Source organism: Odocoileus virginianus, chromosome 3, assembly GCF_023699985.2.
Source record: "Odocoileus virginianus isolate 20LAN1187 ecotype Illinois chromosome 3, Ovbor_1.2, whole genome shotgun sequence".
In the NCBI taxonomy this organism is placed as follows: Eukaryota; Metazoa; Chordata; class Mammalia; order Artiodactyla; family Cervidae; genus Odocoileus; species Odocoileus virginianus.
In genome coordinates this window covers 63895283-63923206 of record NC_069676.1, presented here as the reverse complement: position 1 = coordinate 63923206, position 27924 = coordinate 63895283, and the positions used below count along the sequence as shown (strand labels likewise).

General features: G+C 39.5%; 1 protein-coding gene across 2 annotated transcripts in view; it reads right to left on the bottom strand.

Moving 5' to 3' along the window:
• SGCD (sarcoglycan delta) overlaps nt 1–27924 on the bottom strand; it is a 611526-nt gene that overhangs the window by 84970 nt on the left and 498632 nt on the right. The gene's annotated exons all lie outside the window — the stretch shown is intronic.

Sequence of the window (27924 nt, the reverse complement as noted above, 5' to 3'; positions counted from 1 at the left end):
GATAGTAAGTAAACAAATTTCACCCCTGGGTTACAGATCTTACAGGTTTGTGCAGGACACAATTAATAACTAAACACATGAGTTACAATTCACCTCACTGTCATTTTTACCATTTGGTCTCTTCTTTCTGTGTGGTTTCACTGGCCCAACCTTAAACTCTCCAAAGTCTCCCTTGAATAAGGATAATTAAATATCTCTGTGTGCCTATGCTTGGTTTGCTTACCAAACCTCATGGATGCCTTACGAGATGAATCTGCTATGATTGTTCATTTAGAAATAAGGCAAGTGACCATCCAAGAGGGTAGGTGATTTGCAGAAGATCATATGACTAGTAACTGGCAGAGCTAGAGTCTCAACTCAGGTCTCTGTAGTCCAGAACTCAGGGTCCTCTGCAGGTGCTTAGATGATTATCAAGTGCTGACTTGTGGTTCTCATTAATTAAATTCCCAGGTAGTAGGGTTTTTGGAGTTGAGGCATTTAGACCCACGTCAGGCACAATGAAGGTGAGAGTGGTTCTCTCATCAGCAAAAATACAATTGTGTCTGCAGCATTACCTATCTCCTCTCAGAGTTAACTGGACAAGTTGGCTCCGATTTAATCTCACCTGTTTATCTGTCATTCAACAAGTACTTATTGAATAACTATTATGTGTTAGGCACTGTATTAGACATTAGGGATAAAAAAGAAAGAAAATGATTCTGCCTTCACAGTGCATTTGGCTAGTCAGGATTACAAACATGAATAAACAAGCCTAAGAGAATATGTGCAATAGGAATTGGAAGTAAATGCTCTGGAGAAATGGAGGAGAAATGTGGGGGCTATATGAGCTCAAGGCATGGGGTGGGGCCTGAGAAAGTGATGCTTAAGTTCCACAAAAATATAAATGAGGCAAAAGGGAGGGGATTGATGAAGTCTTTGATGGAAAGGTATGTGTCTGACTCACTAGTTCAAAGAGCTTATCAATTCATCACAATCTTACAGAATGAATAATCCCATCTTCAGATATTTCCCATGTTCCAGTGTGGCTCCCTTGGTAGAACTACACATCTTGATAAGTTGAGCATTACTCCGTTTAATACTTTTGCTTGGCTATCACTCACTCAGATACTCTCACTTCCTGCTCTTAGAGAAACATGGCTTTTCCTCCCATATTTTATCATAGTTTTGATACCAACCTCCTGCACTAAAATGCTCAGTTGCTTTAATATTTTTGCTTTTTGGGGATTCCAAGTTAAGCTTCTCATGTAAAGGGGGCATGGGGAAGGGAAACACTGGCATCACCCTTGTTAGTCACCCATCAAACCACTGTGCTCATGGACACCTCCTGTGTTGGTGCTTTGGAGACCCTGGGAGCTCATACTACACCCAGAGTCATTATTAAGTGCTATCAAGAGTAAAACTAAGTTTCACCCAGTCCCTGACCCCTAATACCTCAAAGCCATAGAGAACCCAGCCCCTGCTGATCAAATGATGTCCTCTGTCTCTCATCACAGGTGGACATGCTGGTTTCCCTATACATTTAAAATTAATTTTCTTCCTAGTGCTTTAATATCCCTTGCTTATATTGCCTTCTTTTTCTTTAACTTGGTCACTTGTGGTCAACTCTGAATCAGTTATTGTATAGCCTGAAGATACTGCTTTTTTGGCAGGAGTCCAAAAAGATTTTTGTACTTATGTAATTTGATTTGGGAGGACTGGGGTAAGGCAAAAGTCAACAACTTTTTGTTTGCTTTTTTCACTATTCCAGCATGAATGTTTTCTAAAGAATCCCCTTCTTGCTCCTTACCCACAGTAGAAGCTATTCAACATGTATGTTTCTACAGATGCTTTCTATAATCTTATTTGAGAAATATTCAGGTGCTTAACACATCCTATGAGAAAATGCAGCATTTTATTTCTCAGTAACAAAAGATCTACAAACTTACTACCCATGTTTTTACACCATTATAGCCATGGCACTACATTTATTTTTTAAATTAAACTGACATTCTATATTATCTTTTATCTTTTAAAATTTAGATATCTTCATACGAGTTGGCGACAAGCTTCATATTTGATTTGCACTAACTCATGTCTTGAGACATGCACCAGACAGAAAATGCACCCAGTTTTTCCCTCTTTATACACATTTAAAGTTGTGTATAATCCAGTTCCATTAAATCCAGTGGCAGGCAACATGTTATTTTAGCTACAGTGAACGCCTTCATTATGCAAGCCCTCAAAATTAAATAAAAGACTGGTGAGATTATATTTTCACCATGACAGCATTTGGTTTGGCCACTTCACTTGAGGTAATTCATTTTAGGTAGATAGCTTAGAACCAGAGTATTTTCCCCCAGTAATCCCAAGCTGAGAATTAATCAAGAACATGGCTAACAGTGAAATGTTAATCAGTGAAAAAAAATCACTGTAGTAATTAATAGGACAGCAATTCTTTTACTTTGCAGCTGGTTGCTCTCCCCATTATCTATAGGTAAAAATCCAAATTTTTTGGCGCCTCATTCAAGACTTTTCATATGCCCCTCCAGCATCATCTTCTATCACTCTTTGTCTTAAAGAGTGACTCTACTGACATTTCGTCACACTTCCAACATTTCATGCATGTGCTTCATGTCTCCATGTTGTACCAAATGATGCTACCTCTCCCTAATGGGTTGCTTTTACCTTCTCTTTCTGGTGATTTCCTACTCATCTTTGAGTCACATAACACATGACTTTTAGTCTGTGTTCTCAGTTCATAAACTCATTACAAGCTTTTACCCAGGCCTGTTATAGAGCTGAAATTTGAATTTACTAGGCAATTCACTGAGGTAGGGAACATGATTTAACCATCTTTGAATTCAAAGCATTTCTAAGACAGGCTTACTAGTTCAGTGGATAAAGCACATGACTTTAAAACACTAACAGCCTTCTAAAACCAATAGAGGGCATTGCAACCTGGATTTTCTTATATTTGGTATTAGCACCCCCATTTTGAAAATGAGAATACAGAAACTCAGAGGAATTAAGTCCTTAGTAACAAGCAATAGTGCTAGGATAGACTGACTCTAATGTCAAGATTCTAATACTCTGATAACAGGCTGGTATGTGAGTGATTAGAAATTACAAATGAAATGCTCTCAGAGGTGGTAGAGTACTAAAAAGTTCCCAGAACTGGGAATTATGAGACTTTGTTTTCAGGACTGACCACCTCACTTAGCAGTGTGACTTGAGGCAGGTCACTCTCCCTTTCCAGGCCTAGATCTCCCCATTTATAACCTGAGAAAATTGGAACAGTACATATACAAGGGCCAAATGCATCTTCAGCTCTTACGAATTTTTCTCTCTTAATGGTTTCTTCTTATGTGCAGCCTATAGAATGTTTACGAGATGGAAACCAGCTACCACATTGAATTACTAATTCTAGTTTAGATATTTGTAGTAAGATTTAAAGACAAATTCTTAATGCTTCCCCCAGAATTTATCTTAGGGAAGGAATTCTCTTTGGGCAAACATTTTGATGTGGAGCTTAAGGGAAAAAATAAGACCCTGAAGGTATGGGTCTGTAAGAACATGAGTTATCCAAAAGATACCTAAACTTATTGGCATTGGAAAGGACCCAGATAAGTGAGGAGCAGGAGTACAAAGTGGAAAGAGACCAAAGAAAGAAAGAAAGACTGCTCTAGAGAAAAGGGAGGACCAGGTAACATGGCCTAGAGAATTTTGGGAATGAGAATATTTACTATTGAACTTTAGCTTGTTTTCCTTTTTCATAACTTTCATAAAATCTTCTGTATACACCAGAGCTTTGTGTAAGTACATCTTTTTGGTGGAAATTAAATTAAAAAAAAATACTGTGATCCACGTTCCCATTAGTGTGTTTTTACATAGACAGCTTGAGCAGGACAGTGAGATGCCCTTAGAGGCTCAAACATAGTTATCCAGGTAAAGTACATGTGTACATGTGTGTGGAAGGCGATTCACATCCTTGGCATAAACAATTTTCTGCAACAGGTGTCTTGTTCTTTAAAAACTCACTGTATTGTCACAATTTTCTGACAGATGGAAGTGACCTGGGAAAGTGTCTCTAATTTGTACAAAAGGAGCATATGTTTTAGTGGTAGTTCTTAGACTTAAACTGAACACATTCACAGAATAAAAAGCCAAAGTCAGAGGTGATCACAAAACTAGAAGGAGGTTCCTTAGGAAGGACAACACATTTCACTCAATGTGGCAAAAGGAGTTTTTCATCAGTCACTCTTAAGTAGGTATTAGGGGACAGGATAATGTCTTTTGACATCTAAGTAACATAGGGACAAAGAAGTCCTTGGTCACTCAACAGAAACCCTCTACAATGCTACTTTCTACTTTCTGTATCAACACAGACTTGCTTGTGCCTTTACATGAATAAGAACTGGGATAAACACTGGTGTGCACAACATTGCACTGGCATTCACAGAATTATCCAGGGGTGTAATCAACGCTATAACGAGGAAATTGTGGGTTGCCCAGGTGTAGAAGATACTTCAGCATTTTTCTCCCACTCCCAATTAAAATGTGAATAGGGCATAAGCTGCTCACTCTGCACATTTTCTGTATTTGGTGGACAAAGACAGAATTCTCAATTGCTTGTATACTCTTCTCTTTTATTGCTTGGTTTACAAGCAATCATATCACCCCACACAAACTATAATTTCCTCTTTGTTATCTTTGCTTCCTTCAGACAAACATGATTCACTGAAGAAATAATAATGAACCATTACCTTTGATGTAACGGCTGCCTGCTCAGTAAGAGATGGGAGTGTGCCAAGACAGGAGATTAATGTCACATTAAGGAAAGCAGAGTAAATTTCACTTCTGGATGATGTATGCATCCTGCAGTTTGCTGTTTACTTTTCCATATACTTATCTAAAAACTCTTAACAATCTTTTTTTCGGCACAGTGATATGTAGACCCTCAACTATTATAAGGTCGACTGTAAACGATGATCTAATAACAACTACCATAAGAACTTCACTCCAGTAACTTATAATCATTGATTTTTCTCCATTCATTCACTTACTCAACCTACCTATTCTTCCATCTCTCTAGCCATCCACTTCCACAAGTTTTACTTAGTATCCACTGATGTGCAAGGCATGGTTTCAGAATTTATAAGACTTAGTGTGTATATGGTGATGAGGGTGTGTGACATGGTACCTGTCCCCTTGGAGCCCACTTTTCAACTTTCTCTACACCCTGGAATCACCAGAAACGTTCCTATAAGCAGCTCCTCTGCCTCCTTTTTTTTTTTTTTTTTTTCCGATCATCCCCGTTTTCTTTAGACCTTAATCATAAAAAATGAGATCATAAAACAACAGTTAACTTAGCTCCTGATTTCTGACTTACTAAATATACACAATACCTTACCTAACCTGTTGATTCCTTTCCTGGATTAGAAGGAGTAAGAATGATGAATTAAGTAGTTAACCAATGACTGACTCTTAATGCCTAGCTTCCCCTCGGTTACGGCAGGTGGACCATGAGAGCAAGAGGACACCCAATTGCAGACAGACCATGTGAGCAAGACAGCATTCCAAAGATCAGAAGTCAGCAGGTTTGCACACAATGGAAAGCTGATGAAGAATAGTACCTCCTGCCCTAATGATGAACTGAGACAATTTCTCCTATTTCCCTTTAAAAAAAACTGTTAATGGCTGAGCAGAATCTTTGCAGTTGGTCTCCTGAGAAAAGTCCACCATCTCTCCAGATTGCCAGCTTTTCTGAATAAAGTACAGGAGGTCTCCTACATATGAACCTTCAAGGTGACAACTTTCAAAGCTGTGAATGCGCATCTGGTTCGAGCAATGAACCGGAACCATCAATATGAGGTGTGAGTGAAATTGCAGCTTGCCCTCTGTTTCCTATGGCTGATGATCCTTCAGCTCTGATATCTCCCACCTCCAGCAGTCAGTAACTCTTCCTGCCTGTTCACCCTATGACAACCCCTGTAGACCAGCTGTTGTACTATACTATTGAACTTTTCAAGGTACTGTATTGTAAGCTTAAAAATGTCTTATTTTTTGTGTTTGTCTTTTATGTATTATTTGTGTAAAAAGTATTATAGACCTATTACAGTGCAGTACTATACAGGTGATTTTGATAGCTGAGTGCCTAAGCTACCTTTGTTGGACTTACAAATGTGCTCCCGGATTGGAACTTGTTTGTTTGTAGGTGTTTTTCTGTATCTTTCTTTTCTACTGAAACTTGCCTCTCAATTTATTGGTTGTTGAACTGTGAGTGTATGAACCTATGTTTGGTTATACTCTAAACAATACCAACATCTGGGTTGTACCTTTAGAAATTTTAATTTAATTGTTTTGGAATAGGGACTAGGAATCAGAATTATTTTCCAACTCAAGTGCTTCTAATATGAAAATCGCTGGCTTAGTGTTTGCAACCCAGTAAGGAAGATAAATAAAAAACAAGTGAATAAATGAATAATAATCACACGATGCAAAAGGTCTTTAAGAACAGTGTTTTACACTTTCTGGTTGGCTCCAGCAAATCTCTATTTTGAGTTAAGTCCCAAAGATTAGTAGATTGTGACTGAAAAGTGAACTTTGTTGATCTGCTTTCGTGCATTTTCCCATGCTATGGCTGTGTTTGTAATAACAGACATTTCCTCATTTGCCTCATTTGTGGCAAAATATCAGTGAGGCAATGGCCAGAAAGATGAATCTGGGGCTTTTCCTGCTGTTGAAGGAGGACAGAATATACCACCCCAAAATATGCCTGTCTTGCATAAGGATTATCTTTAGCTGATTATTTTTAAGAAACCATAGACATAGGAAAAGCTCTGAAAAACAAGTAGAAGCTATCCTTCTGTAAGAGACATTTACATTTCTAAAGGAAATCTCCATTTGTAAGGGGCATCTCTCCCTACACCAGGAAGAGAAGGATGATCAGATCCATGGAAACAGCACTTGGACCTGTGTGCTATTCGTCCACTAGACCTCATTCGTAGGGTCTGGTCAAGTGACAAAGCCTTTTGGAAAATCCTCCTAGGATTTTCTAGGGTTTGCTTTTCATGGCCACAGAGGTGTCTAACTGTTATTACCAAAGAGAATTAGGTCTATTAGAAAAGCAACAGCAGTCAGTATATCTTACAGGTTAATCTTGCTCAGCAGTAGGGTGCAGGCAGAAAGCAAGAGTTCAGTGGCAGCAGCCTGTGGTTATGAGATAAAAATCCATTCAACCCTCATGAGAAATAAGCACTCGTGGCCTTCAGGGGAAGAAAACAATATAACTCCTAAGGGTGTACTTCAATGGAGGGTCAAAAACTTATGGGCATATGTAAAAATAAATGGGCAAAACAGTCAATGTGAAAATTTAAAAAATCCAAAACCTCATAAGAGTTTAACTGTAATTTCACTTTCTTGCTAGAATTATGAGAGAGCCATTGGGCCCGATTTTGATCCACATTCTTTTTTAAGTGTGACCCTTGTCACCCAGGTGGTCAAGACCAGTGCCCATAATTGGCCCCACAGTAGTTTCTGCAAGTGAAAAAAGAAGGCTGGCTGGTGTCATACTTGGCAGTCTTCACTTTGCTCCAAGGTGGCAGAGTAGAAGGACATGTGCTCCTCTTCTCCTGTGAGAAGTCCAAAACTGAAACTCAGTGCTGAACAACGATCGATGGGAGAAAGTTGGATCCCACCAAAAGAAGATACCCAAGTCCAAGGACAAAGGAGAAGCCGCAGCAAGACAGAATGAGAGGCAAAATCACATTTACAATCAAAACCCCTCACCCGTCAGAGATTCTTGCCTCAAACAAAACCTTGTGTGCACCAGGACCCAGATTTTCCGCAGAGACTGAGCCAGACCTGCCTTTCAGTGTTTGAGCGTCTCCTGTGGAGGCACGGATCAGCAGTGGCTTGCCACGGGGACAGGGACTCTGGCTGCAGCAGACCTGGGAGGCCCGGCTTATGGTGTAAGTCCTCTTGGAGGAGGTCACCATTAGCCCATCAACAGAAAATTGGATTAAAGATTTACTGAGCATGGCCCCAACCATCAGAACAGGACCCAGATTCTTCCACAGACAGTCCCTCCCATCAGGGAGCTCCCACAAGCCTCTTATCCTTATCCACTACAGGGCAGACAGAATAAAAACCACAATCACAGAAAATAAACTAAATTGATCACATGAATGACAGCCCTGTCTAACTCAGTGAAACTATGAGCCAGGCCACGGAGGACCACCGAAGATGGATGGGTCATGGTGGAGAGTTCTGACAAAACGTAGTCCCTGAAAAGGGAATGGCAAAAGGTATTCAGCATTCTTGCCTTGAGAACCCCTGAACAGTATGAAAAGGCAAAAAGATATGATACTGAAAGATGAACTTGCCAGTTCGATAGATGCCCAATATGCTATGGGATAGAATGGAGAAAAGCTCCAGAAAGAATGAAGAGATGGAGCTAAAGCAAAAACGACGCCCAGTTGTAGATGTAATTGGTGATGGAAATAAAATAGGATGCTGTAAAGAACAATATTGCATAGGAACCTGGTCCATGAATCAAGGTAAATTGGAAGTGGTCAAACAGGAGATGGCAAGAATGAATATTGACATTTTCAGAATCAGTGAACTAAAACAGACCGGAATGGACAAATTTAATTCAGATATAATGACCATTATATCTACTAATGTGGGCATAAATCTTGTAGAAGAAATGGAATAGCCCTCATAGTCAACAGAAGAGTCCAAAATGCAGTACTTGGGAGCAATCTCAAAAATGACAGAATGATCTCTGTTTGCTTCCAAGGCAAACCATTCAATATTACAGTAATCCAAGTCTATGCCCCATCCACTAATGCTGAAAGCTGAAGTTGAACAATTCTATGAAGACCTACAAGACCTTCTAGAACTAACACCCAAAAAAGATGTCCTTTCCATCATAGGGGACTGGATGGCAAAAGTAGCAAGTCAAGAGAGACCTGGAATAACAGGACTTGGCCTTGGAGTAAAAAATGAAGCAGGGCAAAGGATAACAGAGTTTTGCCAAGAGATATACATTGATCATAGTAAACACCCTCTTCCATCAACACAAGAGATGATTCTATACCTGGACATCACCAGATGGTCAATACCAAAATCAGATTGATTATATTGTTTGCAGCTGAAGATGGAGAAACTCTATACAGTCAGCAGAAATATGTCCAGGAGCTGACTCTGGCTCAGATCATGAACTCCTTATTGCAAAATTCAGACATACTTGAAGAAATTAGGGAAAACCACTAGACCATTCAGGAATGGCCTAAATCATATCCCTTATGATTATACAGTGGAAGTGAGAAATAGATTCAAGGGATTAGATCTGATAGAGTGCCTGAAGAAATATGGACAGAGGTTTGTGACATTGTACAGGAGGCAATTATCAAGATCATCCCCAAGAAAGAGAAATGCAAAAAGGCAAAATGGTTGTCTGAGGAGGCTTTACAAATAGCTAAGAAAAGAAGCAAAAGGCATGGGAGAAGAGGAAAGATAACACCCATTTGAATGCAGAGTTTCAAAGAATAGCAAGAAGAGACAAGAAAGCCTTCCTTGGTGATCAGTGCAAAGAAATAGAGGAAAACAATAGAATGGGAAAGACTAGAGATCTCTTCAAGAAAATTAGAGACACCAAGGAAACATTTCATGCAAAGATGGGCACAATAAAGGACAGAAACAGTATGGACCTAACAGAAGCAGAAGATATTAAGAAGAGGTGGCAAGAATACACAGAAGAACTATACAAAAAAGATCTTAATGACCTGGATAACCATGATGGTGTGATCACTCACCTAGAGCCCAACATCCTGGAATGTGAAGTCAAGTGGGCCTTAGGAATCATCACTATGAACAAAGCTAGTGGAGGTAATGAAATTCCAGCTGAGCTATTTCAAATCCTAAAAGATGATGCTGGTAAAGTGCTGCACTCAATATGTCAGCAAATTTGGAAAACTCAGCAGTGGCCACAGGACTGGAAAAGGCCAGTTTTCATTCCAATCCCAAAGAGAGGGAATGTCAAAGAATGTTCAAACTACTGCACAGTTGCACTCATCTCACATGCTAGCAAAGTAATGCTCAAAATTATCTAAGCTAGGCTTCAATAGTGCATGAACCAAGAAATTTTAGATGTTCAAGCTGGATTTAGAAAAGAGAGAGGAACCAGAGATCAAATTGCCAACATCCACTGGATCATAGAAAAAGCAAGAGAGCTCCAGAAGAAAATCTACTTCTGCTTTATTAACTGTGCCAAAGCCTTTGACTGTGTGGATCACAACAAACTGGAAAATTCTTAAAGTGATGAGAACAGCAGACCACCTTACCTGCCTCCTGAGAAATCTGTATGCAGATCAAGAAGCAACAATTAGAAGCAGACATGAAACAACAGACTGTTTCCAAATTGGGAAAGATGTACGACAAGGCTGTATATTGTCACCCTGCTTATTTAACTTATATGCAGAGTACATCAAGCGAAATGCCATACTGGATGAAGCACAAGCTGGAGTAAAGATTGCCAGGAGAAATATCAATAACCTCAGATATCCAGATGATAGCACCCTTATGGCAGAAAGTGAAGAGGAACTAAAGAGCCTCTTGATGAAAGTGAAAGAGGAGAGTGAAAAAGTTGGCTTAAAACTCAACATTCAGAAAACTAAGATCATGGCATCCAGTCCCATCACTTCATAGCAAACAGATGGGAAATAGTGGAAACAGTGACAGACTTAATTTTTGGGGACTCCAAAATTATTGCAGATGGTGATTGCAGCCATGAAATTAAAAGACACTTGCTCCTTGGAAGAAAAGATACGACCAACCTAGACAACATATTAAAAAACAGAGACATTACTTTGCCAACAAAGTATATAGTCAAAGCTATGGTGTTTCCAGTAGTCATGTATGGATGTGAGTTGGATCATAAAAAAGCTGAGATCTGAAGAATTGATGCTTTTGAACTATGGAGAAGATGCTTGAGAGTCCCTTGGATTGCAAGGAGATCCAACCAGTCTATCCTAAAGGAAATCAGTCCTGAACATTCATTGAAAGGACTGATGCTGAAGCTGAAGATGCAATACTTTGGCCACCTGATGCAAAGAACTGACTCACTGGAGAAGACCCTGATGCTGGGCAAGATTAAAGGCATGAGCAGAAGGGGATGACAGATTGCATCATCAACTCAATGGACATGAGTTTGAGCAAACTCCAGGACCTGGTAAGGAGAAATAATTCTGGTGCGGTGCAGTCCATGGGGTCACTAAGCATCAGACAAGATTGAGAGATTGAACAGCAACAAATATTGAGGGAAGGGGGTTGTACCTTCATCTGTTCACTTAACTTAATCCCCACTTGGCTGAAGCTATGAGATTATGATGTGACATGAAGCAAAACCCTCCATACTTCATTCACTAAGAACTGACCTTAAACCTTGGAATGAATCCCTGAATTATTGAATGCATTGTAATAGCTCCTCAAGCAGCAAGAGTAGGACAGGTTTATTCCATTATGGTTGTGTGTCTCACAAATGGTCCTCACTGAGCAGCCCAGTCATCTGCAGGGGTGAGTATCAGGAGCCCAGTGCCTCCTGCTCTTCATTTTAATCTCACTCATCATGCACATCTGTATTCAAATGCTGAAGGGCATTTTCTTCATTTCCCAAAGAGCTTCCAATGAAGACCACAGGGAGAACCATAAATGAACAGACAGATGCATCATGATAAGAAGGGTATCAACTCATTCCTTTAATCAGTACACAGTCAGTATTCTCCATCATGAATAACTAATAAGTTTCTCAACCCCTTTCCTCAGATGTCATTGCAAAAATCTATCTGAGGACTGTCATCTGCACTTAATGAACGAACAAGCATCGTAATTAAGTTTTAAGCTATTTCTTCAGCATGAAGTTGCCAGTAAGTGTGAAATGACTATAATTCACATCTTTAAGACCCTGAATTTATTAGCATCTATTTTTTATTCAAGGTTAGGGGTATGTGCTTGGATTGTCAAAGGGTTTCAAATTTGTCTGTGCTTTGTTATTCCAGAATGAGTGTGCCTGAGCTCAGATGCAAGGCAAGGCAAATTATCATTAATGAGTCAGGTTGTGTTTTTGAAAAAAATCCAAAGACCTGGAAACTCATCTTCCTTTGTGAATAGAAAGCAACCATGAAATAGAGAACTGGGTGAAAGGGGAATTTATTCCTCTGAATTATGATAACTATGGTTGAGAAAATGAATAGGGATTGCAGGCTGGAGGCTTCACGTTACAGCAAAGTTCTACTGGAGTGTGACTACAGCAGAACCTTGGGCAAAAAATAAATCTAAAATTTTGAAACTGTTTGTGAAAGAAAGAAGAATAGATTATTCTCCTTTGGAAATGACTTAGGATGAATAGAAGAAAGAAAGGCATAGGATAAATAAGCACATGGCCAAAATGAGACACTCCGGGAGACTTTGATGGCTCTCCTTTACAAAGAAATGTAAAAGAGGCAGTTACTCATCGTTCTGCTGGCTGAGCACATACTTTTGGAGGGAATGAATTTGTGATGATTCACCTAACCTAAACCCCTTTGTGGGCAATGGCAAATGTGGAAGATATCTGAGCCAGTGCATGCAAAAATAAAGATGAGTAGGGGCTGTGTGTTTGTAACAGGAAGACCAGTAGGAGCCCAGTGTGTGCCAGACTGTGCCAGAGTGTGTGAAATTTAAACGGAGAGTTAACAAATGAATAGGATGATTCATAAAGAGTAGAGAAGAATGTTTCAAGAAAAGAGACTAGCACGTACAGCTTCTAAGACACTGTCAAGGAAACCAAGAAAAGGGAGAATGGTTGTAGCCTGCAAACTGAGGAGGCTTTTGATTCAACAGCAAACTCAACGCATATGTCTATCTCTGCTTGTTCCGGAAATGCTAACACAACTGCAGTAAATGGACCAAAAAAGGCACAAATCCACAAAGATAAAGAAAAACACTGAATAGGAGCAGAATATACCACTCCAAAATACATCTCTTTGGCATAAGGGTTATTTTAGGCTGATGATTGTTAAGAAACAGCAGACAAGGGAGAAGCTCTGAGAACCAAGCAGATGTTACTTTTCTGTAAGAGATGTTTACATTTATAACTAAAATCTCCATTTGTAAGGGGTCTCCCTCTCTGTACCAGGTAAAGAAGGCTGAATTTCTAGAAACTCTTATCAATGCAGAAGGCAATGGCAAATCTGCATAAAACCTTACCTTTGTTTTACTGTGCTTTTCCTGATAATATTCCATAACCGGCCTCCCCTGCACTCCTCATCCAAATCTTTTGTTATTAGCTAGAGATGATATTTAAGGTGTTGGCTTGGGCCATTTCAGGGGGTTACTCAGTTTTTCTGGGTACCTCCCATGTATATAGGAGGTGCACATGTCATTAAACCTTTTTTTCCCATATTAATCTTTCATTACCAGGGTGTCTGAGCCAAGAACTTATAGAGGGAAAATTACTTTTCCTTTCCCACAATTTTGGCAACCCAGATGGAACTTTTTGAGATATCATGCTTGTTCTAGAGCCTGCAGATGAATTCCTGGAAAACTGGCAGAAGTAGGAGAAAACTAAGAATTTTTACCAAAGTCAGCTCTGCTGAATTTCACTTTGCAGTATTCTTTAGGTCAAGAGAGGAAAGTAAAAATGTCTTGCTCCTTCCTTTTCCAGTGTAGATTAGAAGGAGAAACTCTTTGTGTGAGTAAGTTCCTTGGGTATAGCAAGTTTGGTAAATTACGATTTACTATGAGAACTCTTGTTTTCCACTGGTTCTCTTCCTCCTATATGGTCATCTTTTCCTCTTGTCTCTGTCTTTTGCTTTACTTGCCATAAGGAGGAGAAGCACAGGTACGAGGTTTTCCTTTCATCTTGTTCTATGTCTTAAGAGCCTGGCTTTGTGACGAATGAGAATATTCCACTGGTCTCCACCAGCCAGAGGATGCATGTCCAGGCATGCATCTGGACAGCAGCTGAATAGACTGTGAATCCAAGAAGCAGTATTCTCTTGGTTCAGTTGTGCTACGGAAACCAGACAGGACCCTGTGGGCACACCGCTCCCTCCAACACGAGTGCAGCAGTGGGGCAAGGTCCTGGCTCCTCCTGAAGAAGCACACCTAAACGTATCTTTGAGTTCTTCTGCAGGAAGTAAGGCCCTCAACCCAAGTGGAGCTGAGCATGGAGCACTGCCCTGTTACCTCACCACCAATCAATCAGAGGAAAGTCACACACCCTGCTGCTCTCATCCCAAATTTTGCCTATAAAGACCTCTTCCCAAAACTTTAAGGACTTCAGGGTTTTTGAGCCTGAGTCACCCGTTCTCCTTGTTTGGCCATGCAATAAATCTTTCTCTGATGCAAGCTCGGGTGTTTTGATTTGTCTGGCTCTACTGTGTGGCAGGGACACAAACTTGTGTTTCATAACACCAGTTCTGGGGGGAAGGGTTGTCACAAGGGGTCCGAGTCCATACGGGGCCTTTGCTATCTCAATTTTTATTGCTTTGTTACTACAGACAAGTCCTATTCCAGTGCCACCTGTCCGTTGTCACAGATTAGCAGGCTTGTGACTTGAGGCTTCTCACATATTTATGGGAAACCAGAGATGCTGTTTCCACTACACCATTCTTATTTGCCTGGGGCAGTGAAGGTCTTTGCCGAGGGAGAAACAAACAAAACAAAAGATTGGAAGGAGGGGCAAGTGTAATGAGAGATGAGAGGCTAGAGCCATCCTGTGGGGCCAGATTAATCACTTTAAGGTGGTGTGTGAATGTTTTTGCTTATCTTCAAGTCAGGGGGAGCCACTGAAGAACAGCAAACAAAGGAGTGACCTTTAGCACAACTAGGCACATAATTCAAGGCCAGGAAGCCAGGCAAATTTATTTAGTTCTTTCTAAGATGGTCTTAGTTTTATTTATGCTATGTTGGTTCTTGAACAACACAAGTTTGAACTGTACGGGTTCACTTATCTGTGGGTATTTTTCATTAGTAAATGCTACAGTATCATACAGTCTGTGGTTGCTTAAATAAGCAGATATGGAGAGCCAACTATAAGTTATCTGCAAGTTAACCCCTGCATTTTTCAATGGTCAACTGTATATTCTACCAAACCATGGAAAATTCTGGATTAAGAAAACATATGACATCCACTGACTAGTATTTTTTGTTTTTTATTTTACTTCTAGATCTCAACTGACTTCAGGTAAAAACCATTTGTCAGCTTGTTCCTCTAAACTCTCATTAGTCTTTGTTTTGAAAAGGTTATAATTGGAGTAAAACAAAACTGGCTTCAAGCCAGGACCATGAAGGGTGTAATTAAACAAGATTTTCTGTCTTTCCACCCAGCAGGGCAATACTACTGGGGGGAAGGAAAGAGAGATTCAGAAGTAATTGTGTGTTTTTCAAGAATAATAGAACAATCTACTGGCACACACTTTACATAATAAATGGCAGCTACTGACATTTTAATCAAAATAGAAACAATCATAAAGTCAGGATGCTCTGTGTTGAGGCAGAAGGGAGCCTCAACTCAGGAATGTTGGCAGATATATACACATGCCCAATCTGATCTAAAAGACCAAGAGCTTAGCACTTACTTCATGATGTCCTGCCTGCCCTGACGACATGGATAAAAGTGCAATTTTATATACCCCTCCTGGTTATGGTCTTATCTTTTGAACACTTTTTTTTTTTCATATTTTATAGCCTTAAGTTAAAAAGTTAATCTAAAGGATAGAATTTGAATTATTAAAGAAAGCCACTTGTCTTAGATAATGATAATGTGTCACACTGCCTCTCAAATTCAGACAAAAATGGGCTAGCCATTATAGGATGATCAGATGCCTCATTGAACAAGACTGATGACTCTAGCTTCCGTAGACAGTCCAGTAATGATTTTGAGAGAAAGTCTTGTGAAACGTTTTGGTTATTAAGGCTTTTCCCCTCACATCTTAAGGACTTAAAAATCCAGGACCAGTCTTGGCGAGCACGTTGAGAGCATCAGATCTAGATCATAATTCTAATCAATGCTCACTCAAAACTTGCAGATAAAGATGCTTTTGCTCATATCTAGTGGTCCCTACAAGACATAGAGGAAGACTCATAGCCTGGGAAGCTTGGTAAAGTCACGTAGCTACTTTGTGACTGGCATGATACCCTGTATTGCAAGCTGAAAGTGAAAGTGTTAGTCACTGAGCCATATCCAACTCTGTGACCCCATGGACTGTAGCCCACCAGGCTCCTCTGTCCATGGGATTCTCCAGGCAAGAATACTGGAATGGGTTGCCATTCCCTTCTCCAGGGGATCTTTCAGACCCAGGGATCGAACCCAGGTCTTCCACATTGCAGGCAGATTCTTTACCATTTGAGCTACTCAGGAAGCAAGTATTGCAAGCTGGCCAACATAAAAAACCATGCTCATCCATGAAAACAAAAGGCATTTCTTCCTTTTTTTTTTTTAATCAACTAATTTAATCTTTCATGCTTTAATGAAGATTTGAAATGTAGATTGTAGATTTGAAATGTAGATTGCTTTCTACAGAAATCAATTATTGGTAATACATTGTTATTTTCCCTTAGCAAATCAAAGAAGCATTTAGTCCCACATTATAATACTAAAGAAAACATGATATAATTTAAAAACTTATTTATACCCTAGTTTAGGACGATCAATTGACCTCTATTTCCACTTGAAAAAAAAAAAAAGCATGAGAAAAGGAGGTTTCTACTAGTTTACTCTCCAAAAGAGGAGGGAAAGTGGCTCTAGAGACCAACTCAGAAATTAGAGTTGTCCATCATTGGCTAGAACGTAACTCAGGAACTGTTGCTTCTTCTAATTCCTGTGGTTTGTCACATTTATTGCTTTCTTTGCCCCCTTGATATGTACGAAGCTGCTCCAGAAAGCCAGCATTGGGACATACGGAAGGCCTTGCATTTTTCACCAAAGAAAAAGCACTGGTAAATGAGATTTCTTCAGAATTCATTAGGAAGCCTATTACAATTGCAGCAGCCCTGGAAACTCCTGCATTACAATGAACAAGAACCACTCCATCAGCAGAAACACTTCAGGCTTCTCCTCAGATTCCCTTGATGCCATCATCACATGGACCCTCAGCTGGTTCCGCCTCGGCTGCGTCCTCTGTGGCTGACTGTCTCCCACAGGTCTGCTGAGCTCTGCTTGCCTAAGGACGCCTGGCTCTTCGCCCATGTCCGTCTCTGCACGGGCCGGTACACCCTGAGCTCTGGGTTCTCTTGCTGCTTCCGGACTTGGATGGCAAGTCACACCACAGGGCTTCAGGGTGGCTGCTGAGAAAGCGGGGTGCTGAAACCTGGAACTGTGGGGTTAGTTACCTCTCCACGTGTAAACTCTGACCAATGGGACACAGGAGCTGAAGAGAGCCAGGCAAGTAAATTCTCTCTCTTCTCTATCTCCCAAATCTGTACTGAGGTGCAGTGTCTTTGGATTCCCTGCCTGGGGAATGTCTTGGGTACCATCTTGCCAAGGAACCAGCTATTTCGCTATCAGCTCTTGGTGAAGCTGTCACTCAGCAGGGTAAAAACATCATTTTACATTGCTTCTCATCTTTTTCAGAATCACTTCCCTTTCTTCTCACTCTCACTGCCTAGGGACTGCACCTCTCAAATGGAGCATCAGCTCTAAATCCTTGCCTCAGGTTCTGTTTTCTGAGAAACCCAAACTAAGGACCACTTTAATTAACTCTTATCCCTTTCACTTTTTACTTGAAACATGTATATGTTTAATGTCTAATATGACATGTCTAATATGTCTAATATGAATATAAATATGAATAATGTTTACATTTTTCCATTACCATCTAAGGCATATTATGTATCTCCTTAGAAAAGCAGCTAACACAGAAACATTATCACTTTTATTTCTAACACTATTAGCTGGTACACTGGCATGTGACAGTCTAGAATCTATATAATTTTTCACAAGCTAAAAGAGTGGCCAATATCAGGCTTTGAATTAGAAAACCTCTTCCTTTTTTTTTAATCCAAATATCTACTATTAAATAAGGTTGAATAGTTTAATATTTTTCCAGCAATCTAGAGGAAGGGATCTAGAACAGTGTTGGGCATATAAGGCACTCAATAAATATTACTTCATTTTTGCCTGTTCTATAAATTCAAAACATTCTGGAAAATAAGACAGGATATCGGTCTCAGGCAGATCCAATATAGAAATATTCTTATATATAAAGTCATTGAGGAAAGCATTTTCAACTCCATATGCAACATTGAGAATATGAGTCGCCTGAGCAGTGGCTAGGAACAAATACAAGCAAATCCAGCCAGCACAGTGAGGGATCGAACTGAGCGTCCCTTAGTGTTCAGGTAACAAAAACAACCTCATGGGCACACGGGCCGGCAGGTAACTCTAGCTGACACTCGCCGGGAGACGAGACAGCCTGGCTCCATTTTTGCCAGCGCCGCAATGTAAGCAGAAGTTTGATTCCAAAAGGCATTTCTTTACTGTTCTTACCTGACTTAATTTTTCTCTCAATCTTATCCTTTTGGATTGTTGAGGAAAAAATTACTCTATTCTGGCGTCCTCTCTGTAATTGAGAAGTTTCAACTTTCTCATTAGGATAATCAGTCTAAATTTTGTTCTCCCTCTTTCATATATCATTATGGATATGGCAGAAGTGGGCTTATGTGAGCATGTGGTGACAGGAACAGAACAAGTTGAGATTCTAGGAGATGTTGCTTTGATCTGCATCAGGCTAGAACTTCATGCCTGAGTCCTCACTGGATAAACTCTCTCTGGGCTCCCACAGTACCCACTGAGCCAGGACTGAATGGTACTGGTAGACCCTGAGATCTGGGCAGGTATCCCATTGTGCCAAACTGGAATGTCTTCTTTGGTGCTCTCAGCCCCACTGCTGTGATGCTCCCCAGGACCAGCCAGCTCACATTATCAGTTAGCCAAGTGCATTCCTTGACACAACACTACATAAACACTTCTACAAACTGCCTTTCCCCCACCTACTACCCTTGGAACTAAGTGAGATTCCAGATTGCTGACCTAGGTCCCCTTTTCATCTCTTTCCAGTGGGTTGTGGGATCGCCTTACAAGTTAGTTTCCTCCTAGAACCCCAAGTGAAAATGCACAATGACCCTCTGGTTTTGACTTTCTAAACCCTACTTAATTGGTTTCTACACTTCTTGAATCACGAAAGAAAGGTCATCAGGACATATTTCACCACCTGATTTTTGTATATTTCCTATCTTCTTCCCACAATTCACCAGAGACCAGAAGAGATGAACTTTCCACTTCTTCTTCCTGTCTGAATGGGACTCATCTATGTCTGAGCCTCAGTTTTCCCTGTGATCTATCATTCTCTAGCCTCTAATGATAGAATCATAATATAGAGAGCAGATGAACACAGACTCATGGGTTTAATATCTTTAAGATGGAATATCTATCACAGATATGAAACTGCTGATAAACATGGCAAAAGGAAAGGTGAAGATACCTTAAATATCTCCTATCCTTTACCTCTTGCTGTTCTCCTTATATATTCTAGGAGGAACATGGTGAAAAGGGTAACTGGAGAAAGACTGGCCATAAGGAGGAAAAGGGAAATATATATAGAAGAATGAAAACTCCAGTACTGATACTAATAGGAACACACGAGAATAATGACTGGATGTTGGAATATAGGAGGAAGAGGAAGTGAGGAAGAAAAGGGACATACATATGTACTGACTGGTCTTGAAGATGCGCAAGCTGTATTAATTTTGTGATTTTAAACCGGACAGTATTAAAGTGGACCTCATTAAGCCCTGGCCTGTGGCTCTCAGATCTTATTTTTCTTGGCATGCACTATGAAATGTGTGAAGAGAAGAGTTATAAGGTAGTCACAGGCATTTTTGGCAAAATGAGAAAATGGAGACAATACAATGACAGTTAATATAGTTAACTGAGATTGTCCTGTATTCAATTATGAGACTGTCTTTTATTCTGTCTTCTTATATCCTTTTCTTATATAAAATGCAGTTAATAGTAGATGGAAATACTCAATAGTTTTTTGCTTTTGTCTTTGAGAAGTAATTGCTGGTCACCATGACTTGATGGAAACTTTTTATGGGTTGAAGAAATATTAAACTCTGGAAACTTCCATCTGAGTTCTTGCACCCTTATGAGAGTTTCTTGAGGGTTCTCCAACTAGTAAACATGTATCAAATTAGTATTCACTGAACTTTTCCTCCATTCTAGGCATTGGGGCTAGGAGAACTTAAGACACTTGTCTAAATTCACAAAGCAGACAGTCATAGGGGCCAAATTCAAAGCACAAGTTCTTCAGGGGAAAGGTTAGGGAGTTTGGGATGATATATACACACTGCTATATTTAAAATGGATAACCAACAAGGACCTACTATATAGCACAGAGAACTCTGCTCAGCGTTATGTGGTAGCCTGGATGGGAGGGGATTTTGGGGGACAATGGATACATGTATATGTATGGCTGAGTTCCTTTGCTATCCACCAGAAACTATCACAACACTGCTAATTGGCTATCCTCCAAAACAAAACATTGAAAAAAGAAAAAGTACGGGCTCTTGACCAACAGAGACACTGTTTCATCATTATTCTATATGGTAAGGCCCTGGAGTAAGTAACTGTGCTATTATCTGGCCTATTATATTTTTTTCATTTCTCTTTTGATTCACTTCAATATTTGTGCTATATGATCAAATAATCCCAAATCTAACACATGCAAAACAGAACTACAAAAAATTAGTCTAAGTGTATGAAGTTAGAGGGTAGAAAAGAGGGAATAAGAAATAAAGAAAATTACAGAACACGTCTACAAAATGTTTAAAGGGAGAATATTAAAAATTCCCTCCACAATGGTATTCCCTCATTGACCACGCACCATAGCTGAAAGCTCAATACACAGCCTCTTACCTCTTTGCTGCCCTCCCCACCCCCACCAGCTCTTTGTATTTCTGTCTTTGTCTCAGTGTGTGTGTTTCTTTCTCTTTACCTGTGTGTATATATATATTTTTAAATCAGACCGTTGACCAATTATTTTTGGTATTGTGAATTTTGAAAAGGATAAAGAAGGGAAGAGGATTGCCAAGCCTCTAACTAAATGAACCCTGAAGCTCTGACAGACTGTTCTTGTCACTTAAATTTATAAACCACTGAGAGCCAATAAATACTTAGTTGACTATAGATATTTAAAAATACAATTACAGAAAAATCAATTCATTTTTGTCAACTTGTGGAAGCTTTGCTAATCCTTGTTTCCCAATGAGACACATAAACTTTAAATTCAATTTCCAAAGGAGTCAGATTTAGTACCTACTTGGTTTAAAAAAAGGTGGGGGGGGCTTCCCTGGTGGCTCAGCTGGTAAAGAATCTGCCTGCAATGCAGGAGACCTGGGTTCTATCCCTGGGTTGGGAAGATCCCCCAGAGAAGGGAAAGGCTACCCACTCCAGTATCCTGACCTGGAGAATTCCATGAACTGTATGGTCCATGGGGTCACAAAGAGTCGGACATGACTGAGTGCCTTTCACTTTCACCTTGGTTAAAAAAAAGTCTTACCAAATGGTTAAGTACATTATCGGGAGCCATAGAAGTATTTTATAATTTTTCAGTTTTATCATTAAAATCCTGGTAATATTATGGAAAAAAATAAACAGTAACAAAACACCACCATACTTGGGACTGTAGAATGGGTTTGCTGTCACTGAAACTTTCATTTTTGAATTCAATTAAATATTGTTGAAGCTTGTAAAATTTTCAGTCTTTTGTGACCATATTTGAAACTGCATTCATGAAATTTTTTTAAGAACACAGCGTTATAAGGAAATTACTGTGTAAATAACACAGTAACATTCTTGGGAGCTAGAGAAATAGGTTGGGGTACTTTCCGCTATATTAATAAGGCTACAGAGAACTACATTTTTGATTTCTGAGATGTATTTCTGCTTTTTTTTTTTCCTTCTGGAAACTAAAATGTTATTTCCTTTGTGAAGCATATTTAACTCATTTAGGTAGGTTTTGTCATTCTCTGTGTTTCCTCTGATTTGATTCATACATCTACCCTAGATCTCATTACCTAGTAATTTGAAGTTCCTTTCCATTTTATTCTCCTTAATTATAAATTATTTGTGTATGCATTTAGCCCTACATTCAGAGTATTTAGCAAATGCCTTGACTCTTAATAAAGTGTTAATAAAATACTTGGTATAAACAAACTAAAAAGACAACCCAGAGAATGGGAGAAAATATTTGCAAACAAAGTGACCAACAAGGGATTCATCTCCAAAATATACGGCTCACATATAGTTCTATATAAAAAAGAAATCCCAATCAGAAAACGGGCAGACTTCCCTGGTGGGACAGTGGATAGGTATCTGCCTGCCAATGCAGGGGACTCAGGTTTGATCCCTGGTCCGGGAAGATTCCAATGCCGTGGAGCAACTCAGCCCGGGTGCCACAGCTACTAAGCCCACACTACAGAGCCTGCAAGGCACAGTAACTAAAGCCCATGTGCCTAGAGCCTGTGCTCCACAAGAAGAAAAGTTCCATAGTAAGTATGGAAAGAAAAGCAGTGAACCAAAATGCTAGCAGAGAGGAAGCTACCATTCCTACAGTTGAGAGTTGAGAGTTTATTGGAAGAAATGTCAGAGGCCTAAAATTTGCCTCTTATTTACAAACAAGCAAACAAACAACAAAAAACAACAGACCAAACAAAACAAAACAAAACTCTCCAACAGCCAAGAATGGAGTTTGAGGAAACAAACGTTATCCCAACAGAAAATGTATCTAAAATAGTTCGATTTTTTTTTTTTTTCGTTGTTTGATTGGCTGGGGGGCTGGGAAACATTGGGTGGATATTTCAGTTTTACTTGTTTATCTGAGAAGTCAATCTAAGTATAAATAAAGCTGTGACCTTTTAATTTAGTTTGTTTCCCATTAACAAGACCAAGAAAATCTGGGTATAGAATGTTATTTTTAAAGAAGAGAACAAAAATTCTCATTAGAAACATTCCAATTGAACTGCAGTGTGAGTTCTAAAGACGCATTAACTCACATCTCCACAAATAAATTTTCTGCTAAAATCCTTTGTGTGTATTTCTCAATCTATAAGACATTCAGGTGACTGCATCCTTTTAAACAAATCTTATATAAAATAAGGTTATATGGATATAATGTTAATTTCATGATCATGATCTTCTCACTGCTTCTAATTGCAAAATTCAGACTCATACTGAAGAAAGTAGGAAAAACCTTTAGGCCATTCATGTATGATGTAAATCAAATCCCTTGTGATTATGCAGTGGAAGTGACAAATAGATTCAAGGGATTAGATCTGACAGAGAGCGCCTGAAGAACTATGGTCAGAGGCTTGTAACACTGTACAGGAGGTGGTGATCAAAACCATCCCTAAGAAAAAGAAATGCAAGAAGGAAAAATGGTTTTCTGAAGAGGCCTTACGAACAGATGAGAAAAGAAGAGAAGCTAAAGGCAAATGAGAAACAGAAAGATATACCCAACTGAATACAGAGTTTCAAAGAACAAAGAGCCTTCTTAACTGAACAATGCAAAGAAATGGAGGAAAACAATAGAATGGGAAAGTCTAGAGATCTCTTCAAGAAAGTTGGAGATACCAAGGGAACATTTCATGCAAAGATGAGCACTATAAAGGACAGAAGTAGCAAGGACCTAACAGAAGAAGAAGAGATTAAGAAGAAGTGACAAGAATACACAGAACTGTTCAAAAAAGTCCTAATGATCAGGATAACCATGATGGTGTGATCACTCACCTAGAGCCAGACATCCTGGAGTGTGAAGTCAAGGGGCCTTAGGAAGCAGTACTACAAACATAGCTAGTGGAGTTGATGGGATTCTAGCTATTTCAAATCCTAAAAGATGATGCTATGAAAGTGCTGCACTCAATATGCCAGCAAATTTGGAAAACTCAGCAGTGGCCACAGGACTGGAAAAGATCAGTTTTCATTCCAATCCCAAAGAAAGGCAATGCCAAAGAATGTTCAAACAACCACACAATTGCACTCATTTCACATGTTAACAAGATAATGCTCAAAATAGTTCAAGCTAAGCTTCATCCGTATGTGAATCGAGAACTTCCAGATGTACAAGCCAGATTTAGAAAAGGCATAGGAACCAGAGATCAAATTGCCAATGTCTATAGGCTCACAGGTAAAGCAAGATAATTTCATAAAAAACACCTACTTCTGCTTCTGTGACTATGCTAAAACCTTTGATTGTGTGGATCACAAGGAACTGTGGAAAATTCTTAAAGAGAAGGGAATTCTAGAACACATTACCTGGCTCCTGAGAAACCTGTATGCAGGTTAAGAAGCAACAGTTAGAACTGGACATGGAACAACACACTGGTTCAAAACTGGGAAAGGAGTACATTAAGGCTGTATGCTGTCACTCTGCTTATTTAATTTATATGCAGAGTACATTGTGCAAAATGCCAGACTTGATGAATCACAAGCTGGAATCAAGATTGCCAGGAGAAATATCAATAACCCCAGATATGCAGATGATACTACCCTAAGGGCAGAAAGCAAAGAGGAACTAAAGAGCCTCTTGATGAAGATGATAGAGGAAGTAAAAAAGCAGGTTTAAAACTCAATATCATAAATCTAAGATCACGGCATCTGATCCAATTACTTTATGGCAAATAGATGGAGGGAAAAAATGCAAACAGTGGCAGATTTAATTTTCTTGGGCTCCAAAATCACTGTGCACGGTGACTGCAACCATGAAATGAAAAGATACTTGCTCATTGGCAAAAAAGCTATGACGAATGTAGATAGTATATTAAAAAGCAGAGACATAACTTTGCCCACGTAGTCCCTTTAATCAAAGCTATGGTTTTTCTAGTAGTCATGTTCATATGTGAGATTTGGTGCATAAAGAAGGCTGAGCACTGAAGAACTGATGCTTTCAAACTATGGTGTAGGAGAAGACTCTTGAGAGTCCTTTGAACTGCAAGGAGATAAAACCAGTCAATCCTAAAGGAAATCAACTCTAAATATTCATTGAAGGACTGATGCTGAAGCTCCAATACTTTGGCCACTCATTGGGAAAGACCCTGAGGCTGGGAAAGATTGAGGGCAGGAGGAGAAGAAGGTGACAGAGGATGAGATGGTTGGATGGCATCACTGACTCAATGGACATGAGTTTGAGCCAACTCCAGGATATAGTGAAGGACAGAGAAGCCTGCTATGCTGCACTCCATGAGGTCATAAAGAGTCAGGCATGAGTTAGTGACTGAACAAGGTAACAATATTAATTTCAAAGTTGTGATAAATTTCTCATGAGTATGTTAGATGTTAACAATAGAGGACTGTCAGGTGAAGGGTACATGTGAATTGAATCATTTCCATGAATTTTGCAACTTTTCTTTAAATTTAAAGCTATTTGTTAAAAATATGAAAAATAATGTAAAGGGATTAGACATTTGAAGCAAGAAGTAACCTAGCTTTTTAGGGACAGCAGAGTTCTAGAATTAGCTCAAGGCCACATTGCAGGCTTGCAGTAGGTGCCTGACTCAGCTCAGGCCTCTTTCCCCTCTCTCTTGCTGCCACTAAGGACTGACTATTTCTGCTTCACCTGAATAGTTCACGGTGCAACCTGCTGGTACAAGTCCAGGGAACTCCCTTAGATCACTCTACTTTTCTACAACCAGAAAACATACCAGTGTTAGGGCAGTAAAACTGACCCAACTTTAAAGCCAGAGGCCAGAAGACTTAGTTAGCCAGTTCATTACCTATTTACTCCATATCCAAAGTCAATACCAGTCAATAACTGGGAGTAAAAATGCAGAACCATTAGATGGAAAATGTGAAACATTCACAGACACATTGGTCTGGGCTAATCTATCTGATTATTCTTTCAATTGGTCAGAGGTTCTGCCACAAAGTGTCATTAAAAAACAAACAAACAAACTTCCAGAAGGACAGAGGGGCCAAGTGATCACATTCTAGCCTCCTGATTCAGTTCAAGCTATTTCGCATCAACATAATCTAAACAGGGGCAAAAAAAGACCAGTTTTAGGGATACATATTAAAGTCTTTTTATGCTTCCTATAAGAAAATGTTATTTCTAGCCACTATAGAATATGCTTATCATTTTAGAATAAATGATGAAAAGCAACAATGTCCTGAAATTTTGTATTTCATTGCACTAAACTTATATTTACTTGTAAATTTTAGAGGTTTAATTTTTTTTAAGGCAAGTTTCAAGGTTTCCAGAGGTTGTGTGCAGAGGACAGGACGTGCATCCACATCTTTGTAGGAGCAAACACTCTGTCCTCAGTTCTTCAGGATATGGATCTCTACAGTGGCCTAATGCTCAGATATAGTTTTTGTTCAGTTGTCTGGTATGATTGTGTTTGTTTTTAACTATAGAAGATTTATTTTTCTGTTTTAAGCAAAATTAGCCTAAATCCCTATTTCCCAAGTCTTCCAGTAATAATTTGTTGCATAGAAAAAGTCTGTATGACATTTAGAGTTCAGCTTCTTTTAGACAGCACTTAACTTTGAGCTGATCACTGCAAATTAGTCACTAGTTGTGTAAAATACAAACAGACAAAAAATCCAACCCCCTCCTCAAATAAAATCCCCCGCTCCTAAAGAGGATTGTGAAAATAAGGGACCTGGGCCACCCATTAGCCTGGTTGAAAGAGTTCTTACATTATAGCCACAAGGATTCCGTGCATTTTCAGAGAATGAGCTCCCTCAGAGTTCTAAAATGCTGGGTTTTGGGGGTGCATTTGCTTAAAAGATTCTAGCTTTAGCACATTAATATGAAACACAGGATCTCATCAACAGAGAGTCAGGCAACTTCTGGCCTCTAGAAGCCCTGCTGAAAAGTTATTCCAGTAAAATGTAAAACGTTGCAGTGTGGTGTGTAATTTAAAAAATACAGCCCATAGTACATGCGATTTTGCTAAGAAAAGGTTCTCACTCCCCACCAATTATCCCCTTCCATTGACCCGATTTATTTCCCTATATTCATAAAGACTTACAGGCTTGGAAAGAATGCTATGGTTTTGTAATGAGGTGATATATTTTCCATTTACTGAGGATGTATTTCTGTTTAAGGAAACACCTGCTCCAATGTGGCTGCTGCTGTTTTAGCAAAATAGAGATCTTGGGATTGGTTGTCAAAGAGAAGATGTGACTTGTGCAATACAGATACATTTACTTATAGTTGATATCTTTATGAAAGAGTTATTCAGGGCTATTTATGGTGATTTATGACTGGTCTTAATTAAAAGAAATATGAGAAATGGAGAAAGCTGATATTCACTGAGTTCTTCATGGCTATAAGTCCATGGGGCTGGAGAAGACTTTTGAGAGTCCCTTGGACAGCAAAGAGATCAAACTAGTCAATCCTAAAGAAAATCTACCCTCAATACTCATTGGAAGAACTGTTGCTGAAGCGGAAGCTCCAATACTTTGGCCACCTGATGCGAAGAGCTGACTTATTGGAAAAGACCCTGATAATGGAAAAGGTTGAAGGCAAAAGGAGAAAGGGGCAGCAGAGGATTACATGGTGAGATAGCATCATTGACTCAATGGACATGAATCTTGACAAACTGTGGGAGTTAGAAGAGGACAGAGGAGCCTGGGATGCTTCAGTCCATGAGGTCACAAAGAATTAGACTCAACTTTGTGACTGAACAACAACCTAAGTCCACAGTGAAAACTAAGAGTTTTATTTATATCATCATACCATTTTATATGTGTTTCTTAGGAGGGCTGGGGGTAGCTCTTTGGTGGTAGGGATGGTTTTTAGGTTATCTCTCTCTCTCTTTGTCCATCTGTATGTCTATCCTTTTTGTTCTTCATAGTTGTTTGCCATTAAGGACATGGCATTGCAGAGCCCTTTTCTG